Source organism: Tamandua tetradactyla, chromosome 1 (genome assembly GCF_023851605.1).
Source record: "Tamandua tetradactyla isolate mTamTet1 chromosome 1, mTamTet1.pri, whole genome shotgun sequence".
Lineage (NCBI taxonomy): Eukaryota > Metazoa > Chordata > Mammalia > Pilosa > Myrmecophagidae > Tamandua > Tamandua tetradactyla.
The window spans coordinates 48,800,772-48,818,035 of record NC_135327.1 but is presented as its reverse complement, the minus strand read 5'-3'; the positions used below and the strand labels follow the sequence as shown (position 1 = coordinate 48,818,035).

The 17,264-nt window shown below is 40.4% G+C and overlaps 1 long non-coding RNA gene across 2 annotated transcripts; it reads right to left on the bottom strand.

Annotated features, from left to right (window-relative positions):
* Nucleotides 1-1,145: 1,145 nt before the first annotated feature.
* On the bottom strand, nt 1,146-13,274 carry LOC143684272 (uncharacterized). Of its 2 annotated transcripts, none has more exons than XR_013175946.1 (4): nt 13,245-13,274; nt 5,190-5,329; nt 4,734-5,026; nt 1,146-1,735 (listed from the first exon to the last, which is right to left on the bottom strand). It is a non-coding gene; the product is annotated as an uncharacterized LOC143684272 (long non-coding RNA). The 2 variants fall into 2 exon arrangements; XR_013175947.1 differs by lacking the exon at nt 13,245-13,274 and adding an exon at nt 6,513-6,801.
* Nucleotides 13,275-17,264: the final 3,990 nt, after the last annotated feature.

The window sequence follows — 17,264 nt, the reverse complement described above, 5'->3', positions numbered from 1 at the left end:
AATGTTGTCTTTGTGAGCCTCTCAGCTTTGTTTCTGGGACCCCATTTGCCTGTCTGCCCACACGGAGAAGCAGATGTGTGTGTGACGGATGGGTCACACTGCTGCCCCCCAAAATCAGAGAGGCTGATTCATCCAGTGGGAAAACAATGGCCAGAAGCCTTGACAGAAAGTCCCCTTCCCCCACCCCAATTGGCCATTATTAGGTAGAAGCTGTTTGAAAGCTAAGGAAGCATGGAGAGGGGATGTCCTCCAGGAACAGGGCAGCAGCCTGCTAACATTTTTTTGCGATCTTAGTGCTTACCTCATGTATTAGTTAGGGTTCTCTAGAGAAACAGAATCAACAGGGAACACTTGCAAATATAAAATTTATGGAAGTGTCTCACGTGACTGTAGGAACGCAGAGTCCAAAATCCACAGGGCAGGCTGCGAAGCCGATGACTCCAATGGATGGCCTGGATGAACTCCACAGGAGAGGCTCACCAGCCACAGCAGGAATGGAACCTGTCTCCTCTGAGTCCTCCTTAAAAGGCTTCCCATGATTGGATTTAGCATCACTAATTGCAGAAGACACTCCCCTTTGGCTGATTACAAATGGAATCAGCTGTGGATGTAGCTGACGTGATCATGACCTAATCCTATGAAATGTCCTCATTGCAACAGACAGGCCAGCGCTTGCCCAATCAGATGAACAGGTACCACAACTTGACCAAGTTGACACCTGTCCCTAACCATGACATCTTAGAAGCAAATATTAACATTTTGTGACAGGAAATGTTCTGGTCGGAGCAGTCTGTGAGTTTGTCAGCATGGGTGCAGAGTGTCGCCTGTGGGAAGTAGTAATACACTTTCCTCTACTGGGAAAATCTCTTCCAAAGGGTGTTTGTGAAGATGTGTGCCTGCTGGAGGCTGTCTGCTTGATGCAGCTGGCATTTGGGAGGGGTCAGCATTTAATTGGTGCCCAGGGGCACTTAGGGTGAGAGCCTAAGTCCTTGCTGGGGCCACTAATGCCCTCCAGGGTCAGGCTTGCTCTTTTCTTCCCACTGTCCCCCAGACTCACCCCCGCCACTCACAGTGCTTCCCTCACTTGTTTTGGGCACCTAGTCCTATGACCATCCCAAGACTCAGTGGTTTAAAATAACAGCAGTCATTTATTGTGTTCACAGACCTGCGGTTTGGTCAGGGCGCAGTGGAGGAGCTCATTGCAGGTCTCCCTGGGGTCAGCTGGGGAGGCTCGTTTGGGGCTGGAGGCACCTCTTTTTCAAGCTGGGTTATTTCCATGGCAGGCCGGGGGCTCAGCCTCGGTTCCTGCCCACCCGAGCTTTCCCTGTGGCCTGGGCTTTTTCACAGCTCAGGAGCTGAGTTCTCAGGGCGAGCCTCCTAAGAAAGCCCGGTGGAAGCTGTTTTGCCTGTTATGGCCTGGCCTTGGGAGTCACATGGGGTCACTTCTGCCAACTTGTCAGACTGAGGAGAAGCAATAACCAAGCTCTGTCCAAGTCCGAGGGGAGGAGACACAGACTCCATCTCTTGACGGGGTTTGGGGAATGACGAGACTCTGGAAGACCAAGAGGATTGGGCATTAGGATGGTGGTCATGCTGGGGCTGTACAATCCACGTCACTCTTCCTTCAATAGCTAGCCATGGTCTTTCTTCCTCTCTGTCTAAAATATGTCTCTCCCTCAGCTCCTTCAGTTCTTTATCCAAATATTTCTTCCCTGGGAAGTCTTCCCTAGATGACCTATGAAAAATTAAAATTAACATCTTGAACAATGTCCTAAATTTTTCCCTGCCTTATTCTTCTCCATAGCATTTAGCCATAACTACATGCTGTACATATTACTTTATTCTAGTAAAGTCAGATGTTACCTCCATTAAAATGTAAACTTCCATGAAAGCGGGGCTTTTAAATCTGTTTTATTTGTTGCCATTTCTCCAGGGCCCAAAGAATGCCTGTCCCATATTGGGGACTCAATAAATATTTGTTTGCATAAGTTAATGAATATCTGCCCTCTTAGACATAAGGAGTGGCAGAGACTATTTGTCCTCTTTTATTTTTATCCTTGGGTGCCTAGCGCAGTGATAGACATATAGACAATCGGTAATTATTTAATCAGTGAATTGAGTACATGTAGTGGTTTAAAACAATAACAATCGGTTAACAATTTGGAAAATCTGACAAGAAACTTGCAGCATTCCATTCACAGACACTTTTTCATAATATATCCCCACCTCCACCCCCAATCTACAAAGTAACTGGGCCAACCACTATGGGTATTAAATTCTGCTCTAACAGTCCTTCTCCTGCCTCCAATTAGAGCCAGGGAGTTAGAAGAACAGAAAGAGGAACATCTACAGGGATGCCCAGGGAACAAGATACAGCCCCGACAGAGAACCTAGTGGTATCTGCCTGACATTTCCCATATTGTTTGTTGTCTGAAAGGGTTGACCTGTAAGTCAAATGGAAGGTGACTTTCCCCCAGTCTGGTTCAGTGGTTGTGATTCAAATAATAGGTGTCTTGGAAAATGAAAAAAGTAGGAAGACAATTATTTCATTTATTATCATGCAGGTTCCTTGCTCTCTTCAAGGAATGGCCTCTATTATTTCAGTTTCTTCAAACAGATAGTCACTGCCTTAGGCTTGCTAGCATTTTCTCTGGAGGTGTTTGGAGTATTGCAGTGACATTTGGCAATGGATTGATAAAGGGTTTTTGAAGTGGCTGAGTTCTTCAATTTCACTTAAATATTATTCACTATAGAATGTAGCTTGGTATGAGACTGGGATGAGCCTTAGACTACATTGCTGGATATATGGTTCCAGAAGCTCGAAAGGATTCTGTTCTGAGATGGATTTTTCTGATGACATTTCAATGTCTTCAGGTTTTGACAGATTTCTTTTTCCCTGCCAAAATAATGAGAAACAAGAGTCGCACCCCAGACAACTTTGATGAAGTGGACAGGATTATAATGGTGACCCGGATGTGCCACCTGAGTCAATTAAGCAGCACGCAGGGGACCACCACTTTCTCCTGCAGCAGAATGTTGGATGTGGAAATGTCTAGGAGAGGGGCGGAGGGTAGCCTGTTCTCTGTGTTAGGGGAGTGTATGGGTAAAGGGGATCCCAGGGTCCAATCATGGCTGCATCTTCCTCAAGCAGAGGTTATAAGGATGAGAAGACTTAACATGCTTTGAGCTCCTTCCGGGACGAGGTAAGGAGACTATAAACTATTAATGTAATTTATGGGCAGAAGCACTTTGAATATAAATGAAGCAACCAATGGCCCTTTTGATTGGCATTTATAATCTCCTTTTATGGAGATCACCTAGAGTAGTGTTATAATTCTTGACAGTTTTGATTATAAAATATATGGGGCTTTAAGTTCCCTGGAAGAAAGCAGAGATGGTTAATATTAATAATAGACAGCTAAGTACACAACAGACATGAATAATATATATTGTATTTATATAGCTATTGTTTTAACTCATTGGGAAACACTATATACTTTATTGTTAGAAATGCAGTAATAATAGGACACTATAAATTAGGTCACATGAAAGAAGACATTCGAGCTAATCCTTAAATCCTTTTAATTTTTTGAATTCATATTAGAGTAAAAACAATAGCCATTCGACTCTACTAGTCATAATAATGTATGCTACACAATGTGCTTGATTAAAGACAGAGATTAAAATTCAAATAAGCATTCAAATGCAGTCAGTCCTAGAGTCATTTGGAAGTGTCAAGAAAGAGTGTGGATGCTAAAAAAATAAATAAAAATCCAGGCAAATCAAAGTATATTTATATCACAGAGATGAGCTAGTTGTGTTTTTATTTCCCCTATATGCAGGATGCTGAGGGAGGCAGTTCTGGCTTTGCTAGCAAAAAATACAGTTCTAATAAGACCGTGTATTGTATTGGGGGAAACTATTGCAATAGAAAATGCATGTATCTTAGATTTTATCTAGCAGTGGGAAAATTGCAAAATGTTTTATCACTTCTATTTTCTACTTCTTCCTGCCTTTCCATAACTCCATCCATGGTCAAGTAGAATAAGGCAGAAGAAGAAAACAAGACAGAGTAGACATTGTGATCAAGGTTAGTTTAAAGTTCACCTTTAACTAAAAATAGAACGATTCAATAAACAAATGTTAGATATCAAATCTTAATTCAAAGGTATTTGTGGTGCTTTAAGGAAAATATAATTGGCAGAAGATAAGAAAGTAGCAGAATACAGGTAAAAATTTCTGTAATACACGTGATCACAAATTTGCGTAAATGGCCAATACACCCATTGTGCTCTGGAAAGCCCTGTTTGCTTTTTTGGAGTTGGAACATAAATTTGGGTCTCATTTTTCTAAGGCAAAGAAAAGGAGAAAACACAAACAGCTACACACTTTTCTCGCCCTTCATTGTTTCCATCAGAAAAATTCATTTCCTAAGATTTGAGAGAAACTTTTGGTTTTGTTTTATTTTATATATGGTTGTTGTGGTTTGTCTTCTCTGACTTTCCCAGTGGACTTTCTAAAGAATATTTTGATGTGAGAAATTGAAATAAATTCTCCCATCCTATCCCCTTTGCAAGTTGCTTTGGTTTGAAAAGCCCATCTTGTATGAGAAGTTATGTCTCTCCACTACCCCTTATACCCCTGATATTTTACACCTTTATGACCTCTCAGCTTTACTTTATAAACAAATCATCCCAAAACTTAGTGGCTTAAACCAGTGATCATTTACTTACTCAACAATTCTGTGGGCTGGGCTAAACTGGGTCACTGGGCAGCTTGGCTGGAGCTGGACCGGCAGAATGGCCTCAGTTCCATACACGTGGTTGGCAGGCTGAAGGCTGGGGTCTCTTGGCTTTCTTCCACTTGGCCTCTCCAGCGAGCTAGCTTGGAACCATTCAAACTGTTATTTCAGAGTTCCAAATATGATAGACAAAGGGCACGTCTGAACTTGCGAGTAGTTTTCACCTCTGTCCTTGAATTACATTCGTTTATGTGCCGTTGGTCAAAGCAAGTCCCATGGCCAAGGCTTGATTCAAGGGGTGGAGAATTAGGAAATAGATTTTTACTCTTAAAGGAAGCATCTGCAAAGAATTTGTGACCACTTTTTTTCTTTTTCATTCCACTACAAGTGATACATTCAATTTCACTGTTGCCCCTGAATGGAAGTTATCACCTTCCCCATTTCTCACCTGTAGCTTGAAAAACAGAACTGTGGCTGCTACTTCTTGTATAAAGTCCTGCATCCCAGAGCAAGGTTAACTGTAACCTGCTCTTTCAGAAGAGAATTCACCCTTCCAGTTGTTATGGCAGGGATGAGAAATCACATGATCTAAGAGTAAGAAGATGATAGAAATGAACAGAAATGAGGCCGGTAAAAGTGAGTTTATGTGAATATGTGACCCAGCCCAACGCAAGCGAGGTGAGAGATAAATAGGTATACAGTGCAATGATAACCAGTTTTGGTTTTGTTGGGCAAAGGAGCATTATTGAAAGATTTTAAATAGACAATGATAAATTCTTTTCCCCAAGCCACATCGAGTTATAGGGTAAGATGGAGTTAAAAAACATTATCACAAAGCATTAGTCCCCTGGCAGGACCTTTCAAGGTGCCTTCCTTTTATTTCTGGCAGTCCCCTGGAGGCATCTCAAATGTTCTCGTAATCACAACCTTTTTAGCTACCGTGTTGTGTCTGCCATTTTCCCACTCCAGTTGCCTGCAAGGAGGTCAGCCTCTGATTCTGCTGATGCTGGCAAATGCCCTGTGAAGATTTTGGGGATGCTCAGGTTCTGATGCAGGTGTTATCTCCCACTAGTGATGAAAATGCCAGCACCAGTGCTGTTGGATAGGCAGGTGCCCCAGTGTTCTGAAATTCTTGTAAAGACATTCTTTGCAATTACCACCTATGGATTTTGTTGATGCCTTGATTCAATTGGATGGATTTTCTTGCAGTGATTTTGTTTTAGTTTCTCACGTAAATAAAGTTGAGATGGGCTGCTCTGCAGGTCCTTCATATAAACCTTATGTCAGTTACTTGTGGCTATAGAATGCTGTGTAACAAACAAGCACAAAACCTAATGAGTCTATGGGTCAGTGAGGTGGCCCTACTGGTGCAACCTGATATCAGTGGGGTTCATTCATGCGTCTGTAATTAACTGTGCATCAGTCAGGAGCTTTGTTGATCTTGGCTGTGTTTTCTCACATATCTGGAGGCTTAGCTTGAGAGTTTTGGCTTCACTCCATGTCATCTCTTATCCTCCAGCAAACTAGCCTACGCTTGTTTTCATGGAAGTGAGCAAGTGCTCAAGTCCTCTTGAAGCTTAGGCTTGGAATCTCTACAATGTTACCAAGACTGTCCAAAGCAAACCACCAGCTCAGCCCAGATTCAAGGGGTGGGGAAAACTGACTTTATTTTTTTATGGGAGGCTCTGCAAAATCATATCACCAAGGACATGGATACAAAGCGATGAAGGGAATTGGGGCCATCTTTGCAATCAATTTAACTTCCACGTACCTGGATGCCTTTGAGTCCTGGAGTGAGCACAGGTTGGCAAAACCTGGACAGCTCTAAATGAATTTTAGAGAGATGGATTTGGTAATCCTACTAAAAAGGTAGAAGACAAATTGATTTGGATATTGGCAGGGGTGGTTGGTGTAGCCAGTTAAGTGGCTTTTGCCTTAATACAAGTGATAAATCAGGCGGGCTGAGAACAGCGATAGCAAATGGGTTGCATGCCGTGTGATTGATTGGTAGTAAATTCTTGGAGTGGGCTACTGAGGAGAATTATATTGCCACTTTCCTGGGTGACCTGAACACAGGGTCTTGATGGATTGGCCGTGTCTGCTGTGGTCATTGAAGGGCAGTGACTGCACAATGACAGGTATTTGCCAGCTCTGTCCTAACAAGGGCAGTGGCAGGGAGGTTAAAAAGTCTTTTGAAATTAATGATGAAGTAGAATTTTAAAATACTGGTGACAGTGTGCAAATGAAGGAAAACTACCAGTCTAAGTTGATCCTAGATTTTGGATTTGGGTAATAAGTGAGTAAGAATGCCATTTCTTGAGGTGGGTTTTATATAAGGAGTAAGGTTGTATCTATAATATATAGGTTAGTATTGCATTGTATTGTATTATATAAGGAGTCATCTATTGTTGCATAACATATCACTCAAGATTGGAAGCATAAAAAACATTTCATTTAATTTATTTCTCAAAGTTTTGTGGATCAGAAGTTTGGACAAGGTAAAGTGGGGCTTCTCTGTTAAGTCTGGGTTCCTAGTTTGCTTCCTGTACCCTTTCCCTTTCAAAACGGTCTCATCAAAGAGGTTTAGTCTGAGCTTTTTTATAGTTTGGCAGCTGCCCCCAAGAGCGAGTTTTCCAAGAGGACAAACATTCCTCATGCCTCTACTTGCACGTTATCTGATAATGTTCCATTGGCCAAAACAAGTGGCATGGTCATGCCCAAAAAGTCTGTCATCTCAGGAAGGTTTGATGAGTTCCATATTGGACACAAGGACTCAGATGTATCTGTGGGATATCAAACTAGCAAGAGCCAACTGGCAATATGCATCTGAGGCTAAGAAGAGATGTTTGAGTGATATGATTGAATGATAAGTACATTTGGAAATCATGACCATATAAGCAGAGGTAATATGAAAATATTCAACAATCAGTACAGCATAGACAATAACCAATCAGAGCAGGTGCCAGCTCTAGCCTTGGTGCAGGGTCCTGGAGTCCCCTATTAAGCTATGTGCTTCTGTTTTAGTTATTGTATCATTGGGAAATCTCAGAAGTGCCAGGAAAGGAAGCAGGAAATTCAGGGTAGCAGGAAGGTACTGGTGGGAAGAGGGCAGTGGGCAACCACTATCTACCAATTTAGAGAATGTTGCAATATTTTAACAATTGGTCTGAATATCAGCACGGTATACAGACAGTAGCTGAATCATGAGTTGTAGGTAAGAATGTAAGAGGATAGGGCATTAGGTTAAACCATATGACATGACCAATATGTAGCCACTTTTGGCCTACAAAAACATATCATCAAATGCTTCAACTTAATCCTTGATGAGGTGAAAAATAGATGTAAGGATATACACCAAAGTTTAATTAGTGGACAGGCAACAAGAAGAGTCCTCCAAAGAAAAATGAAAAGATCGACTAAGTGCGAGGCAAAGTAGCAGCAGCATATGAGAGGGATGGAATGGGCAAAGTCTTGAGTATATAGAGGTCCAGTAAGATGAGGATTGGGCATTTTCTCTTTGGTAACTAGGAGACCATTGGTGATGGTGGTGAGTTCATTTCAGGAGAATATCAGGGAAGAGGCCGTGTTTCGGAGTCTTATGAAGTATCTGGGAAGCAAGAACTTTATAAAGTGGAGTTTGCAATATTATTTTAAGAAGTTTTACCTTGAGAGTGAGGGGAGAGAGGGTAATTACTTGGGAAATAGGGTTAGGGCAAGATTTTATTTTTTTAAGATGAAAAAGACTTGCCCATGTTTACATAAGGAAATAAAAGAAAAATTTTAAATATCATTCAGTTTGATATTGTCTAAGAAAGCATGTTTAAAAGGTAAGGTGGTGAATGGAAAAAGCAAAGTCCTGGGGTTGGGAGCTCTTAACTCAGCTCTACCAGTCTTGAGTGCCGATCTGATCATTTCAAAGAAAATGATTCTATTTTTCATTATAAACTGTGGTTCTAACCTTGACTGCACAGTAGAATCACCTGGAGGAACTTTAAAGTTTCCTTATGTCCAAGTCTTTCCCAAGCAGGTTACATCAGAATCTCTAGGGGTGCATCCAGACATCCGAAAACTTTTAAAGCTCCCTGGATTATTCCAGCATGCATCCGAGATTGAGGACTGCTGAATTAGAATATGTTACTTTTCACCCATTTCTCAGCTTTGCTACATTCACCAAGATTCTGAGACAGCAGATAAATTCCCACTTATTATTCCCTTACCCTGCCCTCAGTAACTGTGACTTACAAGGACAATGACACCGGTGGCAGAGCTTCTCCCAGGGCAGGAATTCTCAACCCTGGCCATGTATTAGCTTTCCTGGAGCATTTGCAAAATACTGATGTCAAGGCCTTACCCCAGAGACTCCGATGTAATTGGTCTGGGATGGGATTGAGCACTGGTAATTTTAATCGTTCCCCAGGTGCTTCTAATGTGCAACCAGAAGTGACTTTCATAAACATTAAGGGATAAATGTAACATGAGTAGAAAATAATGTCAAAAGCGGTCCAAGAGTCATGAAAACGTAATTATCAGAGGTATGATATTTAAAACTCAGTAACATGCTGAGTAATTCTAATACTTGGTTATATATCTCTTCTTAACTTGGAGCTTTGCATAATAAAAAAGGCATTTACTGTCTTGCTCTTCTGCAATTTCTTGCCTGGGTGCTCATTTTTTAGTATAATTTCTCATCTTGAGTGATGAGATTCTACATTTCCACCCTGCATGTGCTTCCCAGGTCTCTTCCAATTTCTCTTCTTGGTGTTTCCTTTATTTTTCATGCCTAAGGGCACTGTCTCGCAACTACCCCGTTGGACCTTATCCTGTTCATTTATAATGTAACGTTCCTCCAATTTGTCAAAGTTGCTTAGAATTCTGATCCTGCAGTCCAACATTCTAACTCCTATTACTCAAGGAGAGTCCCCAGGACAATTGAATTAAGAATTATATGAACTCCAGAAGGAATCAATTTGGAGAAGATCAGATAATGGAAGTTTTATTATATTATGCACTGCATTAAAGTGTAGAGATGTATAAAAGATAAATGGTCAATGCATGAATTATACAAAGAGTTCTTTAGATGATCTTTAAGATCAGTGCTTGCCTGGGCACACTGTGAGGTGGAGCATCTTGGTTGGCTCTCAAATTGTGATCCACACACGAGCAGCATTGGTACCATCTAGGCGAGGGTTAGAAATGTAGACACTCAGGCTCCCACCCCAGACCTGCTGAATCTGAATCTGCATTTCCACAAGTTCTCCAGGTAGAGCATATGTACATTAAATTTTGAAGCACACTGATGGAGAAGACAGGGTTCCTGCCTTGAAGAGCTCACCATGTGGTGGTTGAGGAGGCAACATACAAACCTGGTAGAAGCTCCACAAGGTGTGAACTGGGGGACCATCTGCTTTCAAGTGATCTTCAAGGCCTGGCAGAAGAGAGGTTACATTTGGCCCCATCACAGATCCACTTCATTTGGATTTCTGGGGGTGAGGCTCAGAATTTGCATTTTGCATGAGTTTCCCAGGTGATTTGGGGGCTGTACATTAAAGTTGTGGAATGACTGCCCTAGAAAGGTAGCATTTTGTTTTGCATCAACACACCTGAGGAATATGGTACCATCTCCCATTAATAACATTAGTTCACAGTAGCAGCTTTGTGGAGGTGACAGCTGCTTGCTCCTGGACCAGGGCCATTAATAGTGTGGCCCAAGATCAGTAACTTGGGTTTGAGTTTCTGATTTTACCCCATTCCTGCTGAATTAGAATCTACATTGTTAACAATACCTGTAGATGATTTATAGGTATGAGAAAGTTGGAGAGGCATTAGTCTAGGGCACTCATACTTTAGGGTGATTCAGAGTTACCTTGAAAATTTGCTAAAATACAGATTTTTGGGCCCTGCCCCCAGAGATTTTGAATCAGTAAGACTGGGTGAGCCAGGAAACCTATATTTCCAATAAGCTCCTGGCGATACTGATGCTGATGGTCTATGGACCACACTTAGGGCTTTGCTGTTGGGACCAGCAGTGGCAGGATCACTTGGTAATTACTAGAAAAGTACATTTAGAAACCCAACTCACCTCAGTTTAGAGGTGAACAAGGTGATTCTGAAGCTCAAATTTGAAAACAATTGGTCTAGAGCTCAACTAAATGTTGGCAAAGGAGCCGTGGGTAGTTTGCACACATACACCCACCTGCCCCCAGGTATTTATTTTGGTGTTTTTCTAGAAGGTATGCTTCTACACTTCCAGTTAAGAATCATTGCCAGAAAATACTGTAGGTACAATGAACAAAGCTGAGCATGAGTATGGTTGAAAGAGGAAGGCTGGGGGAATGTGTAACACTGGAAGGAAAGCGAGAGGATAAAATCTGGGACTGCATAACTTAGTGAAACCTAAAGTGGATGATGATGGTGATTAAATGTACAAATATAAGAAAATGTGCATGAACTACAACAAATATATGTCACTATTACATGGTGCTAAAAATGGGGTGGTATATGGGAAAATACAATTAATGCAAACTAAGGGGTATAGTTAGCAGTAACATTGTAATATCTTTCATTAATTATAACAAAGGCACTATACCACAGCTGCATGTCAATAATAGGGGGATATTAGAGAGGGGTATGGAATTTTATTTTCTTTCTTTTTGGAATAAATAGAAATGTTCTCATATAGACTGTGCTGGTGAATGCATAATTACCAGGAGCTATTGATTGTATACTTAGGATGGATTGTATGGTGTGTAAATAAAACTGTTTACAAAATTGAAAGACATAAAGATAAAGAACTTGTTTAAAGAAAAAAAAAAAGGAATCACTGCCAGGAAATGATTCTGGTAAAATAGCTAGAGCAGTGGTTTTCAAATCTGAACACGCATCAGAATTGCCTGATTATTGGGCCCCACCTCCAGTGTTTTTTTCAGTTGGTCTATGATAGGGTCCCAGAACTCACATTTCTCAACAAATTCCCAGGTGATGCTTCTGCTGCTGGATCAGGGACCACATTGTATGAACAATTGAACTGAGAACTTGCCAAGTACTATCACTTGGACTGGACTTAGATTCTGCATATGGCAGACACTATCAGTTGGCTAACAAAATACTCATTTCTGACACATTTTTCCCTTGACTTTCTCCAGTATAGAAGTTTGAAAAGTGAAATGTTCACGTTCTCAGACTCCTCTGTAACTAAGAGTGAGCAAGTGACACAATTTTAGTCAATGAAGCATAAACAGATGTCAGCAAGGGGTGAGAGGGAGTTCTGGGAAGCTTGGAGCCTGTTCTAGTTTGATAGCAGCTGGAATGCAATATACCTGAAATGGAATGGCTTTTAAAAAGGGGAATTTAATAAGTTACGAGTTTATAGTTATAAGGCTATGAAATTATCCAAATTAAAACAAGTCTATAGAAATGTCCAATCTAAGGCATCCAGGGAAAGCTACCTTGATTCAAGAAGGCTGATGAAGTTCAGCATTTTTCTCTCAGCTGGAAGGTCACATGGTGAACATGGCAATTTCTGCTAGCTTTTTCTCCAGGCCTCTTGCTTCATGAAGCTCCCTGGGAGATGTTTTCCTTTTTCATCTCTAAAGGTTGCTGGCTGGTGGACTCTGTGGTTCTCTCATCCTTTTCTCATGATCCTGTGGCTCTCTCCTCATTCTCAAAAAGGGACTCTTTCCAAAATGTCTCCTCTTTTAGAGGATTCCAGTAAACTAATCAAGACCCACATAGAATGGGTGGAACACGTCTTCATCTAACCCACAACTGATTGAGCCACATCTCCATGGAGACAACTTAATCAAGTTTCCAACCTATAGTACTGAATAGGGGTTAGAAGAGACAGTTGCTCCCACAAGATTAATTAGGATTAAAACATGGCTTTTCTAGGGAGCATAAATCTTTCCAAACCAGCATAGTGCTCTTCCTCACTGCACATCCAACGTATTTTCCCTTCCTTCTGGCACTGAACACAGATATGATAGCTGGAACTAAGCAGCCTTCTTAGGACTGTGAGCATAGATATATAAAGGCAACAGACCAACAAAATAAAGATGACAGAATGGCCAATTAGAAACATTGAATTAATGCCAATAAATCTGTGTGATGGTTTGGAGCCGAATGTACCCCAGAAGACATTTTCTTAAACTTAATCCATTTGTTTGGGTATGAACCCATTGTAAGCAGGACCTGGCAATGAGGCTGTTTTTGTTAAGGTGAGGCCCAGGGTGGGTATTAAGCCTATTTCTCAAGTCCTTTATAAGCAGAATGAAGGACACAGAAAAAGTCACAGAAGGAGCAGCTATGTGCCTTGCCACATGACGAGCTAACAGCAAAAATTGCCAGCAGCCATCCCAGAAGGCCACAGTCTTTGGGAAAAAGGCATCACCTTGAGGCTGCCTGATTTGGACTTTTATCTCTACCCCAAAACCGTGAGCTGATAAATTCCCATTTTCTATGCCAGCCCATCATATGGTATTTGCTTGAGCAGCCTAGGAAGCTCTACCTTCAGGTGCTGCGTTCTGTGAGGTAGCAATCTTTATTAAGTCACAATAAACTGGGTTCTCTGTCACTTATAGCCAAGACCATTCCTAACCAATAAAAAATTATCCATATAATTTTTAAAAAATAGTAACCAACATAAGGTTGTCACACTTTGTCTTAAGTTTGAATGTAAAAATGGAACAAAACAAAACAATAACATAAAAATTGACAGCAACAGCCTCAAAACTACCATCTATCGGTATCATCATTGTATAAAAGAAAAGGCATTTTAACCTAGACTAAAAGGGGAGAAAATTTTAACTAACAAAATGGAGTCTTTGAAAACATCTGTATACCTCATTTTGAAAAAGACAGGTGGAAACTTGGAGAGCTGCAGACCTCTTCAGACCAGCATTTGGTAGCTGAGAGTAAAGACATTGCATCTTTTTTTAAACGTTTTTTAATTGTGAAATATATCATATACACACACACAAAAAATCCCCCAAAATTAATTTCCTTTTTGTTTTTTTGGGGGGTACATAGTCCAGGAATTGAACCCGGCTCTCCCTCAAGGAACCAAGTACCTTTTAACAAGTAGTTATAGAACAGATTTTAGAGTTTGGCATGGGTTACAGTTCCACAATTTTTCATTTTTTCTTCTAGCTGCTCCAAGACACTGGAGGCCAAAAGAAATATCAATATAATGATTCAGCAGTCATATCATTTGTTAAATCCTACCTTCTCTGTTATACGCCTCCTCATTTTATTTCTTTTTTGCAAAAATAACATATATACTAAAAAGCAATAAATTTCAGTACATCGCAACAAGTAGTTGCAGAACAGATTTCAGAGATTGGTGTGGGTTACAATTCCACAATTTTAGGTTTTTCATTCTAGCTGCTCTAAGGTACTGGCGACTAAAAGAAATATCAATATAATTATTCAGCAATCATACTCGCTTGTTAAACCCTACCTTCTCGATATAACTCCACCATCATCTTAGATATTTCTCCCACTCTTTAGGGTTATTTGGGTTATGCCCATTCTAACTTTTTCATGTTGGAATGGGCTGTTGATAATATAGGATGGGGGATGGAACTAGCTGATGTTCTGGAGAGGCTGGGCCCTCTGCATGTCAGGACTTAACTAGTCCAGGGACCCATCTGGAGGTTGTAGGTTTCTGGAAAGTTACCCTAGCGCATGGAACCTTTGTAGACTCTTATATAATGCCCTAGGTATTTAGGATTGACGGGAATGGTTTTGGTTGGGATTTGGCGAGTTATGATAGGTAGCAATGTCTAACTGAAGTTTGCATTAGAGTGACCTCCAGTGTAGCCTCTCCACTCTATTTGAACTCCCTGTGTCATTGACACCACATTTATTCCACTTCTTCTCCCCTTTTTGGTCAGGATGGCATTGTTGATCTCATGGTGCCAGGGCCAGACTCATCCCTGGGAGTCATCTCCTATGCCGCCAGGCAGGATTCACCCCTGGAGAGGCAGTACATCTTATAACGTCCCCTTGATGAGCAAAACAAACCTATTCACTTACTGAATAGTCTCTTTCCTAATCAGTAATCAGCAATAAATTGAAGCTCACCTCATATTTCAAAAGTATGTTTGAACTTAACTATGTCTTTCTAGCTCACACCAGGCCTCCAAGTTGAGTCAACACATATCTAAATAAACTCCTTTGATCGATTCATAAATCACTGTTGCCTGCTGCGTCCCTATACCTGTGTCTCTATTAGCATCCATATGCACATTCAGAGATCAGCAATGGAAAAATGAGACAAAGACAGTCAGGAAGAAAAAAACAAGAAAAAATGACAATGTGTATCTTAAAATGTTCTTTACAGATGTGCTCATTGCTGAGCAACTGCTTTCCTGAAACCTAAATCCCTAGCCTGACTTTTTTTTTTTTCATTACAAAATAATTAGTCTCTGAGTCAGCTTTCAATCTTATGTTAATGAGACCCCCTACGGTCATGGCTCATACCTTCAAATTAAAGATTGATCTATAATTAATAAGGCTTATAAAGCCAGTGCCTGAGACAAAGGAGAGCTTTAGGTGGCTGGGAAGAGGGTTGAGGGAAGTGAAGCGCCAGCATTTGCAGTTGCATTCCTACCACATGCCAAGTTGGATCTGGGGTGACAGCAGCAGGCTTCCGTGGGCAGGGAAGCTTCTAGCTCAAGCTCTTCTAACAAGGAAAGCAAAATGGACGATGGGTGCTGCCTCTGTTTTCATCTTAGTAAAAGGTATTCCTACTTACTATGACTTTGATTGACTCCTGCAATAGGGTGGCACCCTAGATTGCTAACCTCTGAAAGAAAGCACAAGGCCACAGACTTGTTTTTTTTTTTGCTGCTATTTTAGAATCCGTGCCACTTCCCCCACTCACTAGTTTTACTGCCTCAAAATTCCCAAGGATGGGACGAGAGGCCCACTGACTGATTAATTAAAATCTAATTTTCTATTCTCTCATATAATTGCAGTAGTAAGGAGGAGGAAACAAAGTAAGACATTATTCCAAAAATGAAAGTGATCCCTGGACTGTTTGGGCTTATTATGAGCTCCATGTTACAAATTGTTTTAAATCAAATCAATACCATAAACATGGAAAAGAGCTCTGTGAAATCATTTATTTTTTTAAATTTTTATTTATTCATCTATTTATTTTTTGGATGCATGGTCTGCAAATTGAGCCCGGGTCTCCTGCATGAAAGGTGAGCATTCTACCACTGAACCATGAAATCATTTGTTTTTAAAGAATCTAAATGCAAGTCTGCATCACTGTGCTTAGAGCTTTCTAACTGTGCCTGGATAAAATTCTTGATAAAGACAAAGGGAAAAAGGGGGCTTTGGGTTTTGTGGAGGATCTGGGATAATCCTACCGATCCTACTGTGATTTCTAAACCTGTTTAGGACACCACAGTGGATCTCCTGTAAGCTCAAGAGATGATATCAAATTCTCCCCCAAACAACTCAAAGCAAAATTCATCACAACTCACTCTGAATTTGTAGAATCTACGTGATACTGGAGAGTTGAGGTGGCTGAACTGAAACATACCTGTCAGCGTTAGAGGGTTTGATTGGCCCAGGATGGGATTTGATGGTGAACATGTGGGTTGGTGTGTGAAGGGCATCCTGTGAGAGCTGGTGACCTGGCACTCAAGATTAGAGCCGGCTTTCCCAGGTGTAATTACCTGGTTCACTGGTTCTAATGGGAAGGAAGAGTTGATTTTACCTCTTCACTTTCCGTTGAATCTTGGTGTAATCTGCAAAGGTTTATAACCTCCAGTTGTGCTTGCGTGAGAAGGGGAATGGGGTGGTTACTGGTGGAAGACAGGGGAACTTACAATTTGCACTTTGCAAATGTCCCTGTTTAAATGGGTGAAATACCATGCATAGTGCTACACATTAAAAAATAGGTTACAAAATCATATATTTATATTGTATTACATGTATGTTTAAAAGGTTTTTATATATGTTCCTGCATGCATTTATACATCACATATTTTATGTAAACAAACATAATTTACACATGCATGTAAATATACACACATTTATACAGTTGTTGTACATGTACAATATATGTGTATGCATATTTATATTTTCAAAGCTTTTCACATATGTAATATATTACATGGATGAATGTGCACATGTGCATGTATATTCACATGTCCAATATATACCATAAATGTGCATATTTATATATATTACATGTATGTATATATGTGCATTCACATTTATATTTATAAATATTTACTATGGATAAGCTATATAGATATATTTATACAAATACATACATTTGAATATATATATGTTCTCAGAGTGTGGACTCACATACTCACACACATACATATTGCTTAGATAGGACTATAGACTATGCACCAAATATCAGATGTATAAAATGATATGGGGGAAGTGAGATTTTGGATAATTTAAATCTTTTTCTTTGTGTCTTTCTGTATTTTCTCAAAATTTTATGTAAGTACAAGTATTGCATTTGCATCATAGAAAAGTCATTAAAAGAAAAGGA